The sequence below is a fragment of the Nicotiana tomentosiformis genome, chromosome 6 (genome assembly GCF_000390325.3).
Source record: "Nicotiana tomentosiformis chromosome 6, ASM39032v3, whole genome shotgun sequence".
Lineage (NCBI taxonomy): Eukaryota > Viridiplantae > Streptophyta > Magnoliopsida > Solanales > Solanaceae > Nicotiana > Nicotiana tomentosiformis.
This window is the reverse complement of record NC_090817.1, coordinates 67,030,562-67,051,278: the sequence shown is the minus strand read 5'-3', so window position 1 is coordinate 67,051,278 and position 20,717 is coordinate 67,030,562. Positions and strand designations below refer to the sequence as shown.

At 39.7% G+C, this 20,717-nt stretch overlaps 1 non-coding gene across 1 annotated transcript; it reads right to left on the bottom strand.

The window, feature by feature from the left end:
* Window positions 1-19,609: 19,609 nt before the first annotated feature.
* On the bottom strand, window positions 19,610-19,716 carry LOC117281748 (small nucleolar RNA R71). The gene has a single exon (XR_004512385.1). It is a non-coding gene; the product is annotated as a small nucleolar RNA R71 (small nucleolar RNA).
* Window positions 19,717-20,717: the final 1,001 nt, after the last annotated feature.

Genomic DNA, 20,717 nt, shown 5'->3' with positions numbered 1-20,717 from the left:
AGGGATTGACGGATCTGGTATTTTGAGAATTGTTTGTGGATATTAACTCTAGTTTTATGTATTGAAGTGTTTTAAGTATTTTTATTGTTGCATATATATTCACTTATTTATGTAATAGAAAGAGACATAATTTGTGATATTTTGCATTATCTTATTGGTTGAATTCATTGATTCTTGTTAGTAATCGAAAGATGCTAGTTGAAGTTTAGATCTAGTTAGGAGGATAATCGAAAGAGGTTCTCCTAAGGATCAATCCACTACGAATTCTTGCATATCTTCACCAAGCTTAACTTTCGTAAAGTTGAGACTTAATCGATAGAGGAGTTTCTACTGAATGTTTGAACATAATAGAGTGAATTCGAGAGACTCACTTGAACCATAGAAGTGAAGTAACTAGAATTAATTCCCAAACAAGTATCTTACACCTATCCAATCAACCTCTATTTTCTCCCTTTGATATCTTCTTGCTTACTCTTGTTGCGATTGTCAGTAGCCAATAGTTTAGACTTCTAGTAGTTTTAGTTTTAAATCACATAACTCTAAATTGTTGATCATTTTGGATAGCAATTAAAATTAGAATCTACGAAAATACTATTTAAATCTAATCCCTGTGGATACGATATTTTCTATACTATATTCGACTAGCGAGCATAATTTATGTTGTGTTTTTAGCTCGTCAGTAACATGCCGTGATAGGCCGTTATCTTATTGTTTATGCATTGTTTTTCATTTTTTCATATGCGCACTCGGTCCTCGACCTCCAAATTCGATACTGACTTAATTCCTTAAACTTTTACTCCGACTATTACATTTATTTTATCCATTATAGTTCTAAAAATATATTTTAGCTCGGAATCAAGACGTATAAAATAAAAATTATGTAATAAGTATTAATATTTTTATATTTTAGCTCAAATACAATTAAGTGTAGTCAATAATAGGTGAAATATGGCCAAATTATTGTATCTCTAGCCTACCATCAATACCCTCACTTAGACCAATGCTCGTCCTCGAGCAAAATAAACTACACTTCAAGGAAACACGACCGTTTCAAGCAACTCTCTCAACTCATCATGCCAAGAATATTTAAAACACATAAAGTACCACATTGTAATATCTTAGCCTCAGGAATCGACTCAAAAGCACCAATTGTTTTAGTGTCACATGGGAGAGTTGTTGGGCCCTTCTAGATAGCATGGTGGCAAGTTGCCCTGATTGTTTTTTTAGGTTTCAGATGGCAACATCATGATTTTCAAATCTCTCCTTTATCTTACCGATGAAATTTCTCATCAAATCCTCTAAACTTGATTGATTAAGCTATTGCGGTTGATATTGGGGCCTCAGCTGATTCTGGAAGCCTGGAGGTCATTGACCTTGAGGTCTAGGATTAACCTACTGATGCTTTTAAACTACCGTCAGGTGAACTCTACCAAAATATAGGGTGCCTCTGATCCAATGGAATTGAATTTGTTTCCATTTTGATAATTGCATATGTCAAAATTCTCCACAATATGTACCTATTCTTTAGTAATTGAGGCCTGACACTCATGAGTTAGATGACCAGTCCACAAAAATCTCATATCGGTAGTACTGGACTAAGGTCAACTTTCTAACTTCTTTGGTCATAATATCAATCTGTGCTTGCTTAAAAGTGGTAGAATCCACTCGATGTACACCAACTAATTTTCTCCTCTCATTTCCAACCACTGGCCATTGATTTGCATCTTCAAATAACTTATCCAAAATAGAAACGATGTCCTCAGAAGTTTTCTTCTTTAGAGGTCCTCCAACTACATTACTGTGTATCCTCTTACAAAAAACAAGTGTCATGACCCCAATATCCCACTTAAGGTAATCGTGATGGCATCTAGTCTCTAAGACTAGGTAAGCCTAACATTAATGAACAACTTAATAGAAATAACGAACTAAGATAATAAGATAAACCGATAAAGCTCATATTAACTCCAAAGCGAAACATTAATAACAAGATCCCCAAAATTGGTGGAACTGAGTAATAAGCTCTACAGAAACAAACTAAGAATCTCTAATACAACACTGTCTGGGCAGGCACTGTAGGATATATTGCTAACTGAAGAACCACGAGGAACATGGCGAGCTGTCTGAACAGGTCTAGAAGAACAGCCCATGTTGTAATGGGACTGGCCTCCAGATGAGGCACCGTTGAAACCACCTGAACTACGAGGCCTCTTGGCCTCCCGCTCCTACCTTCGAACCAGCTCTAAGCATTTAGCAATATTAACTACATTGTCAAAACTCACACCAGTCGCAACCTCCCGAGCCATAATGAAGCGTAACCCATAGTTGAGGCCATCAATGAACCTCATAATCTTCTCCCTCTCAGTGGGAACCAACCATACCGCCCGACAAGCCAACTCTGAAAACCTCATCTCATACTGAGTCATTGTCATACCCTCCTAGCATAGCTGCTCAAACTGCCTACGCAACTCCTCTTTAGGAGTGCGTAGGACAAACTTCTCTAAGAAGAGAACTAAGAACGCATGCCATATAAGTGGTGTTGTATCGGCTGGACTGCTCAACTCATAAGCATGCCACCATCGGTTGGCTGCCCCTGTCAGCTGAAAAGTAGTGAATGAAACCCCACTAGTGTCCAAAATACCCGTTGTGCAAAGAATCCGCCGACACCAATCAATAAAATCCTGAGCATCCTCCGACTCCGCTCCACTGAAATCTGGAGGCTTAAGCCTCCCAAACCGCTCCAGTATCTTCTGCTCCTCATCACTCATACCCCCAGTGTCTGGAGTCCCTGAGCTACCTGCTCTGGGGTACGGGCGATGGGAGTCTGAGCACCTTTCCCGGCCTAAGAAGTGGATGGTACAGCTAGAACTGAGACTGCCTGAGCAAGGCTAGATTTGAGCCAAAGACTCATTAAGGCATGGAACCACAATGGGCATATCTGGTGCCTAAGATGGTCATACCGGCTCGACTACATTTGATACCTGCTCCTGAGCTGGAGCAACTGGTGACTCCACAGGTGCTGCTCTAGTTGCAGTACGAGCCGCACTTCGGCCTCTACCACAGCCTCGCCCTCTCGCAGACCTAACTGTTGCACGTGTATTCACCATCTGTGAGAGAATAGAAGAGTCAAGTTCAAATTCCGAAAATAACAAATCCGCACGACAAGAATACAAGTGAAGTTTCCTAACAGTTTGGTAGCCTCTTGAAGATATGTACAGATGTCTCCATACCGATCCGCATGACTCTACTAAACTTTCTCATGACCCATAATACTTATGAACCTAGGGCTCTGATACCAGCTTGTCACAACCGAAAATCCTAATCCGCCATAATGACGCCTAACACACCGGTTAGGCAAGCCGAAACATGATAATAAAGGAGACAGAACAACGGAACTTATAGAAATAGCATAAGTCTGAAATCTCAATACAAGAAATACTGCTAATACAAAGTAAATCCCCCAGAAACTGGTAAATATGGATTCGTGAGCTCTACAATAGAATACAAGTCTAAAACTAAATAATAATAACACTGTCTGAACTATAACAACAATATGTAAGGCAAAGACAAGTCAAAACTGCGACCAAGGATGCAGCTCTACATCGCCTCCCGTAGATAGTCCAACAAGCAAGCCTACTGCTGATAACTAGTCCCCACACCTGGATCTGCACAATTAAGTGCAGAGTGTAGTATGAGTACAACCAATCCAATGTACTCAATAAGTATCGTAACTAACCACAACGAGGTAAAAGAAACAAGAATTATAAATAATACATGCTATAACCTGTACAGTTTCATATAATCCAAGAAGTACAGAACAGTAATGTGAACATGTATAAGATACTAAGATGACTATCTCTGTGTGTGTGTGTGTGTGTGTGTGTGTGTGTGTGTGTACAATTACTCAAACTTATATAGCATATAATATGATATAAGCAAATAATCAGATAATAAACCATGGAAATTGCGAGTAGAGATGAAATGCAATTCCAAAATAACACTTGCTAGAGTTTCCTCAACTTTTCCATATCCATACCAACTCATTGTTCAGTTTTTCGCAATAACCGCGTGTACACCATCAGGAGAGAAACATGAGAAGTTGACCCTAGGGGGATGGATCCGTATCCACACGCTGCACGGACAACTCACGTGCTGTACGGACAACTCTCGTGATAATAGAATCAACCGCACGGAAAACTCACGTGCTAATAATCGCAATCCGCCCCGCTTGTTCACGGGCTACCACTCCAACTCATAACACAAAGGAAAACAATATGAGGGAACACATGTACATGATCAATAATTATCAAGTTCATACTTCTGGGCTGGTTTAAATAACATGCTAAAGTGTAGGCATGTGCAATGTGTGCTATCACAGCTATAACAGACAGTTTCCATCAAGCAATAGTTGTTATCAGGTTCAACCGGAAGAATAACCTCAACGAAATCTCAAATATGGTACAAATAGCTCACATAGGGGTACAAATAGGAGAAACATCTCAACTTGAACCTTATCAGTCATTTCGAGGCATGTCATAGCCTAAACACTACCCGAGCATGGAAATAGTACCCCGGTGCAAGCATATGGGCCCAACCCCGCACATGTGCTCCACCTAGAGCACGTAGCTATCACAAATAATTCAGGCAACTAATGCCTCAACCAACTTTAGACAAGATACTTACCTCGAGCATGCCAAATTACTCCCTTAACAAGCCCTTCCCGCGCGTATAACCTCCGGAATGCTCGAATCTAATCAAAACAACGCAATACTATCAATAAAAGCTATAACAATTGATTCCAAATGATAAAGCTAAGATCTTTAACCAAAATCCAAAAGTCAACCCCGGGAATGCACCTCGGGACCCAACATAAATCCAACATAAATCCAAACACCCATTCAATTACAAGTCCAACTATACCACACTCATCAAATTTCGATCTCAAATCGACATTCAAACCTCCACTTTTTATTTTCCCAACGTTTCCACAAAGTCCCCAATTTATTCACATTAATTCACTAATTAAATGCTAAAATAAAGATGGAATCATGGAATAATGATGAATCGGAGTACAAAAACACTTACCCCGGTCCAAGACGTGAAAATCCCCTCCCCAGTCGTCCAAATCTGAGCTCTCCTACTCAAAATGTGAAAATAATACTCTAACCCTCGATTTGCAATTTTAAACTTGCTGCCCAGTGATTAGACATTGCCATCGCAGAAAATCCTCTGCGATTGCAAATAAATAATATCATCAGTAACAAAAACCTTCAACGCGAACGCGCTCACAAGGCCGCAAACTCGGTGACAAATCTTCCAAACCTACGCGATAGCGATAGCCTCACATGATCGCGAAGAACAACCGTCCGAAAATCCCAGGCCTCTCCTACCTTCTTCCCGAACGCGTCCATACACCCGCGTTCACATTTCATAAAAACTCATAACTCCGCGATCACGTCCACAACCTCACAAACACATAGAACAAATCCCCAGCTGCCAGAATAGACATTTTGAAATCGCGTCCCTCTTCTCGCGATCGCGAAAGAGGAAACCAGAAGCACATATATCAACAATCCAACAATGTCCAAAATGAGTCCGAACTTGATCCGGAACACACCCGAAGGCCCCCAGACCCCATTCAAACATACCAACAAGTCGTAAAACATGATATGAACTTAGTTGAAGCCTCAAATCACATCAAACAACATCAAAATTACGAATCGCACCCCAATTCAAGCCTAATGAACTATTGAATTTCCAACTTCTAAAATTAATGCCGAAATATATCAAACCAACTCCGATTGACCTAAACATTTTGCACACAAGTCATAAATGACACAACAGAGCTATTCCAACTTCCAAAACCAAAATCCGAACCCGGTATAAACAAAGTCAAGTCTCAGTCAAACTTCTCATTCTTCCAATCCTTCAACATTGCAAATTTTGCCAATTCAAGCTAAAATGACCTACGAACCTCCGAATCCAAATCCAAATCCGGACTTATGCCCAAGTCCAAATCACAATACGAAGCTATAAAAAGTCCATTTCGGAGTCGTTTACACACAAGTCAATATCCGGTCAACTCTTTCAACTTAAGCTTCCAACCTTAGAACTAAGTGTCCCAATTCACTCTGAAACATCCCCAGAACCAAACCAACCACCCCGACAAGTCACGTAACCTTAAGTGAACATAAAATAAGCAATAAACAGGTGAACGAGCCTACAATACACAAGGCGACCGACTGGGTCGTCACATTATCCCCCTCATAAGCAAACGTTTGTCCTCGAAAGGTTTTAGAATCATACTTGGAGTCTCAAATAGGTGTGGATAGCTGATCTGCATCTCCCGATTGTCCTCCCAAGTAGCCTCCTCTGCTGACTGACCTCTCTAATGAACTTTCACCAATGAAATATTCTTTAACCTCAACTTTCGAATATGCCGATCCAAAATAGCCACCGGCTCTACATTATAAGTCTAATCTCCATCTAGCTATACCGTGCCGAATTCCAACACATGGGACAGGTCACCATAATATTTCTAGAGCATAGAAATATGAGACACTAGGTGAACACCCGATAAACTAGGTGGCAATATAAGCTTGTAAGCCACCTTTCCAATCCTGTAAAGCACCTCAAAAGGTCCAATATACTGCGGGATCAACTTGCACTTCTTTCTGAACCTTATCATACCCTTCATGGGCGAAACCCTGAGAAAAAACTTCTCACCCACCATATAAGCAACATTAGAAACCTTCCTATCAGCCTAACTCTTTTGCCTGTACTGAGCTGCCCGAAGTCGATCCTAAATCAACTTGACTTTATCCAAGGCATCCTGAACCAAATCAGTACCCAACAACCTAGCCTCTCCCGGCTCAAACTAACCAACCAGATAACGGCACCGCCTCCCATATAGGGCCTCATAAGGAGCCATTTGAATACTCGATTGGTAGTTATTATTGTAAGCAAACTCAGCAAGCGGTAGAAACTTATCTCGAGCTCCCCTAAAATCAATAACACAAGATAGCATATCCTCCAAAATCTAAATGGTACGCTCGAACTATCTGTCTGTTTGGGGGTGGAATGCTGTACTCAACTCAACCAATGTGCCCAACTCTTGCTGCGCCGCCCTCCAATACTATGATGTGAACTGTGTGCCCCAATAAAAAATAATGGACACTGGCACACCGTGAAGACAAACAATCTCGCGGATATAGATCTGAGCTGGCCGCTCTAATAAATAGGTGGTCACAACCGGAATGAAATATGCAAACATAGTCAACCGGTCCACAATCACCCAAACTACATCAAATTTCTTCAAAGTCTGCGGGAGCCCAACAACAAAATCTATGGCAACACGCTCCCATTTCCACTCGGGAATCTCAAATCTCTAAAGCAATCCTCCCCGCCTCTGATGCTTGTACTTCACCCGCTGATAGTTCAATCACCAAGCAATATACTATACTTTATCTTTCCTTATTCTCCTCCACCAATAATGTTGCCTCAATTGCTGATACACTCGGATGAATGGAATACCGCGAATTGTGGGCCTCATCAAGAATCAACTCACGTAACTCATCCACATTGGGCACACAAATCTGACCTTGCATCCGCAACACCCCATCATCTCCAATAGATACCTCCTTGGCATCACCATGCTGCACCATGTCCTTAAGGACAACCAAATAGGGGTCATCATACTGATGCTCTCTGATATGCTCATACAAAGAAGACCGAGACACCACGCAAGCAAGAACCCGACTAGGCTCCTAAAAATTTAACCTCATGAACTGATTGGCCAAAGCTTGAATATCCAATGCTAGTAGTCTCTCACCAACTGGAATATATTCAAGGCTACCCATACTCTCCGTCTTTCTATTCAAGGCATCATCCACCATATTGGCCTTCCCGAAATGATACAAAATAGTGATATCATAGTCTTTTAACAACTCCAACCACCTCCGATACCTCAAATTTTGACCCTTCCACTTAAACAAGTGTTGTAGACTCCGATGATCTGTAAATACCTCATAAGACATGCTGTAGAGATAATGCCTCCAGATCTTCAATGCATGAACGTTGGCTGCCAACTCTAAATCATGAACATGCTAGTTTTTCTTATGGGGCTTCAACTGGCACGAAGCATAAGCAATCACCCTACCCTCCTGCATCAAGACACATCCAATACCAATCAGAGAGGCATCATAATAAACTGTATATGAACCCGATGTTAAAGGCAAAACTAGAACTGGAGCTGTGGTCAAGGCAGTCTTGAGCTTCTGGAAGCTCTCCTCACACTTATCAGATCACCTGAATGGAGCACCCTTCATGGGTCAATCTGGTCAAAGGTGCAGCAATGGACGAGAAACCCTCCATAAAATAGCGATAATATCCGGCCAAACCAAGAAAACTTTGAATCTCAGTAGATGAAGATGGTCTGGACCAACTCTGAACTGCTTCAATCTTCTTCGGATCAACCTTGATTCCCTCACTGGACACCACGTGCCCCAAGAATGCCACAGAATCAAGCAAAAACTCACACTTGGAGAATTTAGCATAAAGCTTCTTCTCCCTCAAGGTATGTAGTACAATCGCCAGATGCTGGTCATGCTCCTCCTGGCTATGTGAGTACACTAGTATATCATCAATTAATACTATGACAAAAGAATCAAGATATGGCTGGAATACACTGTTCATTAGATGCATAAATGATGTTGGGGCATTTTTCAACCCAAAAGACATCACAAGAAACTCGTAGTGACCTTAGCGGGTCATGAATGCCGTCTTCAGAATATTAGAATCCCGAATCTTCAACAGGTGATGCCCAGACCTCAAATCAATCTTAGAGAACACTCTAGCACCATGTAATTAGTCAAATAAGGTATCAATGCGTGGTAAAAGGTACTTGTTCTTAATTGTAACTTTGTTCAACTGTCTGTAGTCAATGAACATCCGCATAGTACCATCATTCTTCTCACAAATAGAACCGGTGCACCCCAAGGCGACACATTAGGCCTGATGAATCCCTTATCAAGTAGCTCCTGAAGCTGTTCTTTCAATTCTTTCAACTCTGCTAATGCCATACGATATGATGGAATAGAGATAGGTTGAGTGCCTGGCACAAATCAATATCACAATCAATGTCCCTATCGGGTGGCATGCCCGGAAGGTCTGCAGGAAACATATCCGAAAAATCTCTCACTATCGGAACTGACTCCATGGCAGGAGTATCAACACCAACATCCCTCACAAAGGTCAAATATACCAGACATTCCTTCCCAACCATGCGTTGGGCCTTCAAATATGAAATCACTAAACTGGGAACATAGTCCAGATAACCCCTTTACTCAACCCTAGGAAAACTTGGCATCGCCAATGTCACGGTCTTAGCGTGACAATCCAGAATAGCGTGACATGGTGACAACCAATCCATGCCTAATATTACGTCAAAATCAACCATGCTAAGGAGTAAAAGATCAACTCTTGTCTCTAATCCTCCAATAGTCACCACACAAGACCGATACAAACGGTCCATAATAATAGAATCATCCACTGGTTTAGATACACGAACATGCATAACTAAAGAATCACGGGGCATATTCAAATAACGAGCAAAGTATGATGACACATATGAATAAGTAGAACCAGGATCAAATAATACCGAATCATCCCTATGGCATACAGAAACAATACCTATGATCACGGCCTCAGAGGTAACTGCCTCTAACGAGCATGACCACCACCTGATTGACCTCCCCCTCTAGGGGGCCTCAAACTGACTGGGCCCTACATCGAGCTGGCTTTACGGGTGGTGTAGCTGCTGGTGCTGGAATCATAGGGTGAGAACTCTGCTGTGGAACCCTACCCAATAGTCTGGGGCAATTACTCTTGAGATGACTCAATTCCCCACACTCGACACAACCTCTCCTCTGATGGAGCTGCTGCCTCTGATAGTCTGAATAGTTGCCCGAGGAATCCTGTGAAATGAAGCATTATAAGAACTCTGTGCTGGCAATGCACTAAATGATGACTGAACTCGGCATGCACTGTAGGATCTGTGCCTAACTGAAGAACCACTAGGAACATGGCGAGCTTCTAGAACGGGTCTAGAAGAACGACCCCTGCTGTAATGGGACTGGCCTCCAGATAAGGCACTACTGAAACCACTTGAACTATGAGGCCTCTTGGCCTCCTGATCCTCACGCTCCACTAAACTCTAGTGGTTGTGGGAAAAACTTCTCTAAGAAGAGAACTGAGAACTCATGCCATGTAAGTGGTGCTGCATCGGCTGGCCTGCTCAACTCATAAGCCTGTGACCATCGGTAGGCTGCCCCAGTCACCTAAAAAGTAGTGAATGAAACCCCACTAGTGTCGAAAATACTCGTTGTGTGAAGAATCCGCTGACACCGGTCAATAAAATCATGAGCATCCTCCGACTCCGCTCCACTAAACTCTGGACGATTAAGCCTCTCAAACCGCTCCAGTCTCTTCTGCTTCTCATCACTCATATATGGGCTAACCTGGGCCCGAGCAGCAATAACCAACTAGGCTGGTAGTACCCCCGATGTCTGAAGTCCCTGAGCTACTTGCTCTGGTGTACGGGCTACGGGAGTCTGAGGACCTCCCCCAGCCTAAGAAGTGGCTGGTGCAGCTGGAACTGAGACTGCGGCAGCAAGGCTCGTGCATACAGTCAAAATATGGGCCAAAGCCTCCTGAAGGCTTGGAATCACAATGGGCACATCTGGTGTCCCACCGGCTCAACCACATCTGGTACTTGGTCCTGAGCTGGAGCAACTGGTGGCTCCACGGGTGTTGCTCTAGCTGCAGCACGAGCCGCACCTCAGCCTCTATCGGGCCCCCAACCTCTTGCGGCCCTAGCTGGTGGTACTAGTGGCCGTCCGCCTGATTTGGTCGTACGTGTCCTCGCCATCTGTGAGAGAATATAAGAGTCAAGTTCAAATTCCGAAAATAACAAATCTGCACGACTAGAATACAAGAAAGGGAAGTTTCCTAACAGCTCGGTAAACTCTCGAAGATAAGTACATGCGTCTCCATACTGATCCGCAAAACTCTACTAAACTTGCTCATGACTCGTAATACCTATGAACCTAAGGCTTTGATACCAACTTGTCACGATCCAAAATTCCAACCAGTTGTGATGGCGCCTAACAGACCGGATAAGCAAGCCGAAACATTATAATAAAGGAGACAGAATAATGGAACTTATAGAAATAGCATAAGTCTGAAATCTCAACAACAAATACTACTAATACAAAGTAAATCCCCCAGAAAATGGTAAATAAAGAGTCATGAGCTCTACAACAGAATACAAGTCTAAAACTGAACAATAATAATACTGTTTGAACTATAACAACAGTATGCAAGGAAAAGACAAGTCAAAACTGCAACCAAGGATAGCGCTCTACCTCATCTTCCGTAGATAGTCCAACAAGCAAGCACGCTGCTGATAACTAGTCCCCACACCTGGATCTGCACAATTAAGTGCAGAGTGTAGTATGAGTAGTACTCAATAAGTATCGTAACTAACCACAACAAGGTTAAAGAAACAAGAATTATAAATAATACCTGCTATAACATGTACAGTTTCATATAATCCAACAAGTACATAACAATAATGTGAACATGTATAAGATACTGAGAGGACTATCTGTGTGTGTGTGTGTGTGTACAATTACTCAAAATCTCTACTCAGTCACGAATACAACATACAATATGACATGCAAATAATTAGATAATAAACAATGGAAATTGCAAGTAGAGTTGAAATGCAATTCCAAAATAACACTGGCCAGACTTTCCTCAACTTTTCCATATCCATACCAACTCCCTGATCAATTTTCCTCAATAACAGTGTGTACACTATCAAGAGAGAAATATGAGAGGGTGACTTTAGGGGGATGGATCCATATCCACATACTGCACGGACAACTCACGTCCTGCATGGATAACTCACATGCTAATAATAGGAATAACTGGATCCACACGGACAACTCGCGTGCTAATAATCGCAATCCGCCCAGCGTGGTCACACGCTACCAGTCCAGCTCATAACACAGAGGAAACAAACTGCGGGAATACCTATACATGATCAATAATTATCAAGTTTATACTCTTTGACTGGTTTAAATAACATGCTAAAGTGTAGGCATGTGCAATATGTGCTATCACAGCTATAACAGATAGTTTCCATTAACAAATAGCAGTTATCAGGTTCAACCAGAAGATTAACCTCAGCGAAATCTCAAATATGGTACAAATAGCTCACAGAGGGGTACAAATAGGAGAAACATCTCAACTTGAAGCTTATCAATCATTTCGAGGCATGTCATAGCCTAAACACTACCCGAGAATGGAAATAGTACCCTTGGTGCATGCATATGGGCTCAACCCCGCACATGTGCGCCACTCATAACACGTAGCTATCACAAATAATTCAGGCAACTAATGCCTCAACCTACTTTAGATAAGATATTTACCTTAAGCAAGCCAAATTACTCACTTAACATGCCCTTCCAGCGCGTATCAACCTTCGAAAATTTCAAATCTAGTCAAAATAACGTAATACTATCAATAAAAGTTATAGCAATTGATTTCAAATGATAAAGCTAAGATCTTTAACCAAAATTAAAAAGTCAACCCAGGCTCACACTTTGGAATCCGACAAAATTCATAAATTTCAAACACCCATTCCATTACGAGTCCAACCATACCACAATCATCCAATTCCTATATCAAATCGACCTTCAAACCTCCACTTAACATTTTTCCAAAGTTTCCACAAAATCCCCCATTTCCTCACTTTATTTACTAATAAAATGCTAAAACAAAGATGGAATCATGGAATAATGATGAATCTGAGTCAAAAATACTTACCCCGATCCAAGTCGTGAAAATCCGCTCTGAAATTGTCCAAAATCGAGCTCTCCAACTCAAAGTGTGAAAATAATACTCTGACCCTCGTTTTGGAAATTTAAACATGTTGTCCAGTGATTATACATTGCGATCTCGGAAAATCCTCCGTGATTACGAAGAACAAATATCATCAGTAACAAAAACCTTCAATGCGAACGCGCTTACAAGGTCGCAAACACAGTGATAACTCATCCAAACCTAGGCGATCGCGGACAGCCTCACGCGATCACGAAGAACAACCATTTGAAAATCCCAGGCCTCTCCTACTTTCTTTGCGAGCGCGTCCACACACCCGTGTTCGCGTCAACTTAGAACTCCGTGATCACGTCCACAACCTCGCGAACGCATAGAACAAATGCCCAGCTGCCGAAAATACTCTTCGCGATCGCGTCCCTCTTTTCGCGATCGCGAAAGAGGAAACCAGAAGCCTAGATATCATCAATCCAACTAAGTCTAAAATGAGTCCTAACTTGATCCGAAACACACTCGAGGCCCCCGGGGCCCTATCCAAACATACAAAAAATTCCTAAAACACGATTCGAGCTTCGCCGAAGCCTCAAATCACATCAAACAATATCGAAATCACGAATCGTACCCCAATTCAAGTCTAATGAACTATTGAACTTCCAATTTCTAAAACTAATGCCGAAACATATCAAACCAACTTTGATTGACCTCAAATTTTGCACATAAGTCATTAATGACATAACAGAGCTATTCCAACTTTCGAAACCAAAATTCAAGCCTGATATCAACAAAGTCAACTCTCGGTCAACCTTCTAAACCTTCAACTTTTCAACTTTCGCCAATTCAATCCAAAACGACCTACGGACCTCCGAATCCAAATCTAGACATACGCCTAAGTCCAAAATCACTATATGAAACTATCAGAACCATCAAAACTCTATTCCTGAGTTATTTACACAAAAGTCAACATTCAGTCAACTCTTTCAACTTAAGCTTCCAACCTTGGGACTAAGTGTCCCAATTCACTCCGAAACATCCCCAAAACCAAACCAACCACCCCGGCAAGTCATGTAACCACAAGTGAACATAAAATAAGCAATAAACAGGAGAACGTGGCTACAATACACAAGACGACCAGTCGGGTCGTCACATATACCTTGAAGTCTCCGGAAATAACTGTACGATCACTAGCGTCCGTGACAAGCTTATGTACCTGAATCTGCACAAAAATACGTAGAAACGTACTATGAGTACACCACAACGGTACCTAGTCAGTATCAAACTTAACCTCAGTAGAGTAGTGATGAGGCCAGGTCAAGACACCTATTAGGATAAGAAAAATTGAACAGAGTACAGTATTGTCTAATAATTGAAAAGAGAGGAGATAAATGGCAACATCATAGTACAATAATGAAAGCTAACAGCTGAGTTTAAAGAAGTAAAGACAACAAGAAGTGATCACATGATGAGAACTAAAAGTAATCAAACACAAATAAATACAAGTAAGACAAAGAAGGAAACAACATGAACTGTTCAATCAACAAGCATTTTAACATAGAATTTACAACAAGAATCACAACCGAGGTACCACACCTCATAACCTCATTTCATAAGTTACAATCACAATCTTTTTTATATCACCGCATGAACCTTGCATTTATTTTGAAAATATGTTTTTCAAAATAGCTACATATGTTTAGCCCCTTTATCTCACAGTGTGGCTTCAAGTAATTTTCTTACTAGCAACACGCATATAAATCCCATCTTATCTCACCGCATGCATATCACTCCTATCCTTATACCACCGCATGCATATCAATATCACAACACAATAATCAACTAGGACCATACATGCCCATATGCCACAACACTTGCCAAAATCAACAATACAAATATTACCACAATGTATATAGCCCATGACACAACCACAATGTGCACAAAAATCTGAATAATAATAAGAATGAGTGAGAATTACTCAACAAGGAATGGTATCTTAATAAGTGATAGATTCAACCTCAATGTGATAATAGTTTCCATAACTTCAACTTCAATAACTAAAAATGAAGGTGTTTCCACAAAATGACAACTTTCAATCCAAGTGTATAACATAAGCTTAACAACGAAAAGATAGTATGAAATAACAATTACGTCTAAATGCATAAGAATAATTCAACAAAAAAGAGGTGCATGACAATAAGAGAGGTAACGACGTCAATTAAGGCATATAAGAGCAAATTTGACGATAAAAGATAGAATATGTATTAACAACGTCAAGTAAATCATGTAAGAGTAATTTAACAATGAAAGATATAACATGATATGACAAATTTCAATTAAAAGCATGAAAGAGCCTAAGAGTCTAAACAGATCAAAATACAACATATAATCCCGTGTACATACTCATCACCTCGTGTACATGGCTTTCACATAAATCAAATAATACAATTAACCCAAATCCTAAGGGGTAGTTCCCCCACATAAAGTTAGACAATATATTTACCTTAACTAGGCCAAATAAACGCTCAAAAATAGTTTTTTCCCTAAAATCCGCCCTTGCACGACTCAAATCTAATAAAAATGACTTAATAACATCAAACAGTGCAAGGGAAACCAAATACAATTAATAAATCTATGATCTTTACACAGTTTCCCAAAAGTTAACAAAAGTCAATCCCGATCCCGCCCTGTCAAAGACCGGGTCCAAGAGTACATCTCGACTACCCATAACACTACGAGTCCATATACATGTTTTATTTTTAAATCCGAGTCCAAATTGACTCTCAAATCCCAAATTTTTATATTTCAAAACTTAGACAAAATTTTTTCAAAATTCCTCTTTGATTCTCATAAATTTGATGTTAAATCTCATATATAATCACGAAATATAGTTGAAAATAGATTAAAACTACTTACCTAATGATTGTAGATGAAAATTCCCTCTCCAAATCGCCTCCTACCGAGTCTAGGATTCTAAAATGAGAGAAAATGAGATGAAATCCCGACTCCCAACCCTTTTGTTTAGTTGCAGATGGCGCAATTGCGACACTGGGTTTGCAATTGCGAACCCTCGTAATTGCAAAGAAATTCTCGCAAATGCGGCTACTGACTGCCTAAGGGAGAAGTCCCAAATGTGACAATGGATTCGCAATTGTGAACCCTGTTCTCTTCGCAAATGCGACTAAATATGTCGCAATTGTGGTCCTACCCAGACTAGCCTATAATCGCAATTGTGATACCTGACCCTCACTTGTTCACTTCGCAATTGCGAGGCTGGTGCACGCAATTGCGACATTAGAGACACCAGCACACCAGCAACATAGTTCAGTCCAAAACTATTCCGAAACACATCCAAAACATACCTGAGCCCTCACCAAACATCCATATAAATCAAAAAATATCATACGAACTCGCTCGCATGATAAAACAAAACTAGAATGATATCTAGAACTACGAATTAGACATCAAAACCATTGAATTTCAAAAAAAAGTTCATGAATCTTTAGAATTGCAACCAAACATTTGAATCTAATCAAAACAATTCCAATTGACACTAAATTTTACTGACAAGCTCCAAATAGAAATACAAACCTATTTCAAGTCCCTAAATCAAATTCTGAACCCGATAGCCAAAAAATCAACATACGGTCAAACTTCTAAACCTCAAATTGCCAACTTTCGAAAAAATAAGCCAAATCAATATAGGGATATCCAAATTCGATTCCGGGCATACGCCCAAGTCTAAAATCATGATACGAACCTATCGGAGCCATCAAAATACTATTTTGAGATCGTTTTCATAAAAGTCAAGCATTGGTCAATATTTCTAACTTAGGCTTCAAAAATCAAGAACCAAAGGGTCCAAATCAATCTAAAATATTTTCAGAACAAAACTAACCAATCCCGCAATTCACAAAATCACAAATACATATGTGTAAAGTATCCAAAAGAAAATGAGGCTCACATACACAAAACGACCGATCGGATCGTCACAACAAGTGTCAAACCATCCTAGAAATCTTGAAGTTGCATCAACTGATCCATTCCATTGTGTTGGCATCGTCTCAACATCTCCTTAAAAGCCTCACATGCTTAGAAAATCACTTTCACTTCTTCTCATCGAAATTGTGGATTTTTCTCCAAAATTTCTCTATTTTTACGATAGAGAACTATTTGTCAAGGAATTTTCTTCCATGTCCGGATTGACCGGTCGGTAGAATTCACAACCGGTGCTTAACATAATCTTTCAGTGAAAATGAAAATTTCTTTAAATAGATAGCATCAGTTGATGCCATATTATACTGGAAGGTACTCATGATCTCATCGATGTCCAACAAGTAGTATCTGGATCTTCGTTGAGTTTACCTCGGAAGATGCAATTATTTTGAATGATCTGAAGCAGTCCCTGCTTTATTTCAAAGTTTTTCGCTGCAATGGGTGAAGGTCTCACACTAGATAGTCCTTGGTTGTAAACTGACCCAGCATAGTCTCCCAGTGATCGTCCAGGCCTTGGTCCAGTATTATCAAACTGATCTTCAATCAGTCGTTGGTTCTGATTAAGCCCCCGATTTCCATCTCCATCTATAGTTTCTTCATGCTAAGCCAACATTTTAGAGGATTGACTTATTTTGTTGTCTACCAACTTTGTTTGCGAAGCACCTTGTGTGGCATGGTAGGTAACACGCCGTGATAGGCCACTTTCTTGGCCTTGATCATTTTTCTTTCATTTTTCATGTGTCCACTCGGTCTTTGACCATCCAACTTGATCTCAGGTCAATTCCTTTAACTTTTACTTAAACTTCAAAGTTTTATCTTATCCATTTTAGCTTTAAAAATGTATCTTAGCTTAGAATCAAGATTTACAAAATAAAAATCACGTACTATGTATAAATTCTTCATATTTTAGCTCAACTACAATTAAAGTGTAGTGAATAATAGGTAAAATATAGCTAAAATTCCATAACTCTAGCCTACTATCAGACATTCAAATATATGATATACTCCCTCCATCTTATTTTATATTATTGTTTGTCTGGGCACGAAATTGAAGAAAAAATTTAAAATTATATATGGTCTAAAATTCAACATAAATATTAATTTAATTATAGATCATCTCACTAAAAATAAAATGAGAATTTTATATTAAATTATTTTTAAAATTTAAAATAGTATTTTTAACATAGATTAAAAGAAAAATGTGTCAAACAAGTTGGAACAAAAGTACATGAAATACTGATGAGCTAAGTATTACTTGGCACTGTTAGGTCGTTTTGATGTTTACTGAAGTTAATTTAATAGAGATTGTTCTTAGATAACGCTCGTGTACGTTGCATCTTGCTGTAGGTCAAGAGAAGCTTATCTAACGCTCATGTTCTTAGATAACGCTCATGTACGTTGCATCTCTAAGGAAATTATTTGCACGAAAATTTTCTCTACACGGAATTATTGACGTTTTCTGAGCATGCATTTATATGTTTGCATATCATCCTATCTAATAGAACAAATTTATTCGAAAGAAGAATAGCACTTTAATTAGATTCTTGATAAAATGATTGAACTCGAAAGACTCAATTATATTTTGAAAGTGAATGTTGAATAAAAGGTTAACTCAATAAGGTCTGTAATCACATATCTATCGAGTGTCATTCTCCCTCGCTTATCTCATTATATTTCAGCATTTTTAAGCTTTTTCAATTTGTGTAATTTTATTTCTAAGATTGTTATCCGTGCACTCGTGGTTCACAACCACTCTCAATTGAAGTGTCGATTTTTCCTGAATAGTACTCAACAAGAGTTACTTGAACGTTATTTAATCCAATTCTTGTGGATACTATATTTTCTATACTATATTTGACTAGCGAGCTTTTGTTTTTACACATCAATTTTTATGCTCGTCAAATTTTGGCACCATTACCGTGGTTTGGCGATCAATAGTGTTCAAAATAGTTTTTAGTGCTAATACAAGAACCGATCTTTATTTGTTTTTCTACTCACATGTTATTTCGTATTTGTAGGTGACAGGCTTGACTACTCTGGTTTATGATTCGAACTTCATCTAGAGAACCGGTTCCATACGATCTATAGTTAGAGAAACATATGTAACAATTGACAAAAAAAGAAAGTCCACACCGAAATATTCTTGGGGAATTTTCAACCCAAGATAAAATGGCAAACAACGGGGAAGACCAAGTTGACTTGGCTGCAAGAGAAGCAACCCAAAGACTCACAATTGCACGTGCAACAGTAGAAGCAACTCTAAGTGCTGATGAGACTGTCGATGGGGACGGAGATCAAAGAATCAATCTTAATCGAGCTTTGATACAAGATCTTTTAGAATGTTGGACCAAGGCCTGAAAGATCACTAGAAGACTATGCCAGGCCAGTCAACATCGACGACAGTCCAGTGTGATACCCCCACCCATTGATGCAAATAACTTTGAACTCAAGCATGTGGTTATCCAAACTATTTAAAATAACTATATCTTCATAGGTAAACGTAACGAAGATATTAACAACTATCTGATGAAATTTAATGAAATCATGAATACCTTCCATTATAAAGGAGCATTATACGATGAAATTTACCTAAGGGCATTCCCCTTTTGCTAAAGTATGTTGAAAAATATTGGTTACGGAGTCTAGCTTCATGTCTATCCGTACACGAGAAGATATAACATGAAAATTTCTTGACGAGTCCTTATCTAATGCTAAGATGAGGAATATGAGGAAGGAGATTCATAACTTCAACCAAAGTAAGTTAGAAACTGAGTCTGAAACATGAGAAAGGTTCAAGGAGTTGTTGAGACAATGCCCACACAATTGAATGGAATAATGAATACTAGGCCAAGATTTCTGGGATGATTTTACACATGCCTCCAGGAGAATACTAAATAATGTATGTGGAGTCCTCTTATGATCTTATGAAGAAAACTCCAAAGAAGACTATTAACATTGTGAACGAGTTGTCTGAAGATAAATGCAGGAAAATGTAACCTACACACAGGCTGCTACTGGCAGCTCAAGGTTTATCCTTTGATTAAGAAGAAACGCTACTTCTCTACGTTCATTGACATAGGAAGGAGACTATTCTCATATTGTATTATGATGTTCAGAGTATGGATGTTTTCATATGCATACTGCTTGGATGCTTGGTCAGCCCCAGAATTTGATGGTGTTGCTTGGAGATTCACATTTGCCTTGTCCTGTGGAATGCAAAACTTGGCGCATGGTGAGAGCTTTGGAGGTGTTACATTGAGGTTTTTTACTTGGCTTGTGGATTCACTCATCACCATATGTTGGGAGTTGTCTACCTTACCACTTTGTAATAGTTAGGTTTCATAGTGTAGCTAGCTTTAGCTTTACATCCTTTAGTTTTGTTTTGGGACAAATTGTAAACATTGGATTCCAGTTTTGGATTATTATTATATATTAGCCACTAGGGATCTAGCCTAGTAGTATATTTGCTAAAAGAATAGATTAAAACAAGTTAAAGTTGCTTACCTATGAATTTGGGAAGAAATTATTCTCCAAAAATAGCCTCTATGGAGTAGGGTTCAAAATGGTATAAAACGAGCTTCGTCCTGAAATTTTGAACCTTTACCCAACTACAGATATCGCAATTGCAACCATCGCAAAAGCGAACCACTAATTCGCAAATGAGATCAATGCCTGAGCCTGCCTATTATTGCAATTATGACTATTACCTCGCATATGCGAAGCCCCTAGCCATCACAAATGCGGTGAAAGCTTCGCAATTGCAAAACTGCACATGAACTTCCTAGTATTGCAAATGCGACACAGTTGTCGCAAATGCGAAAACCCTTGGT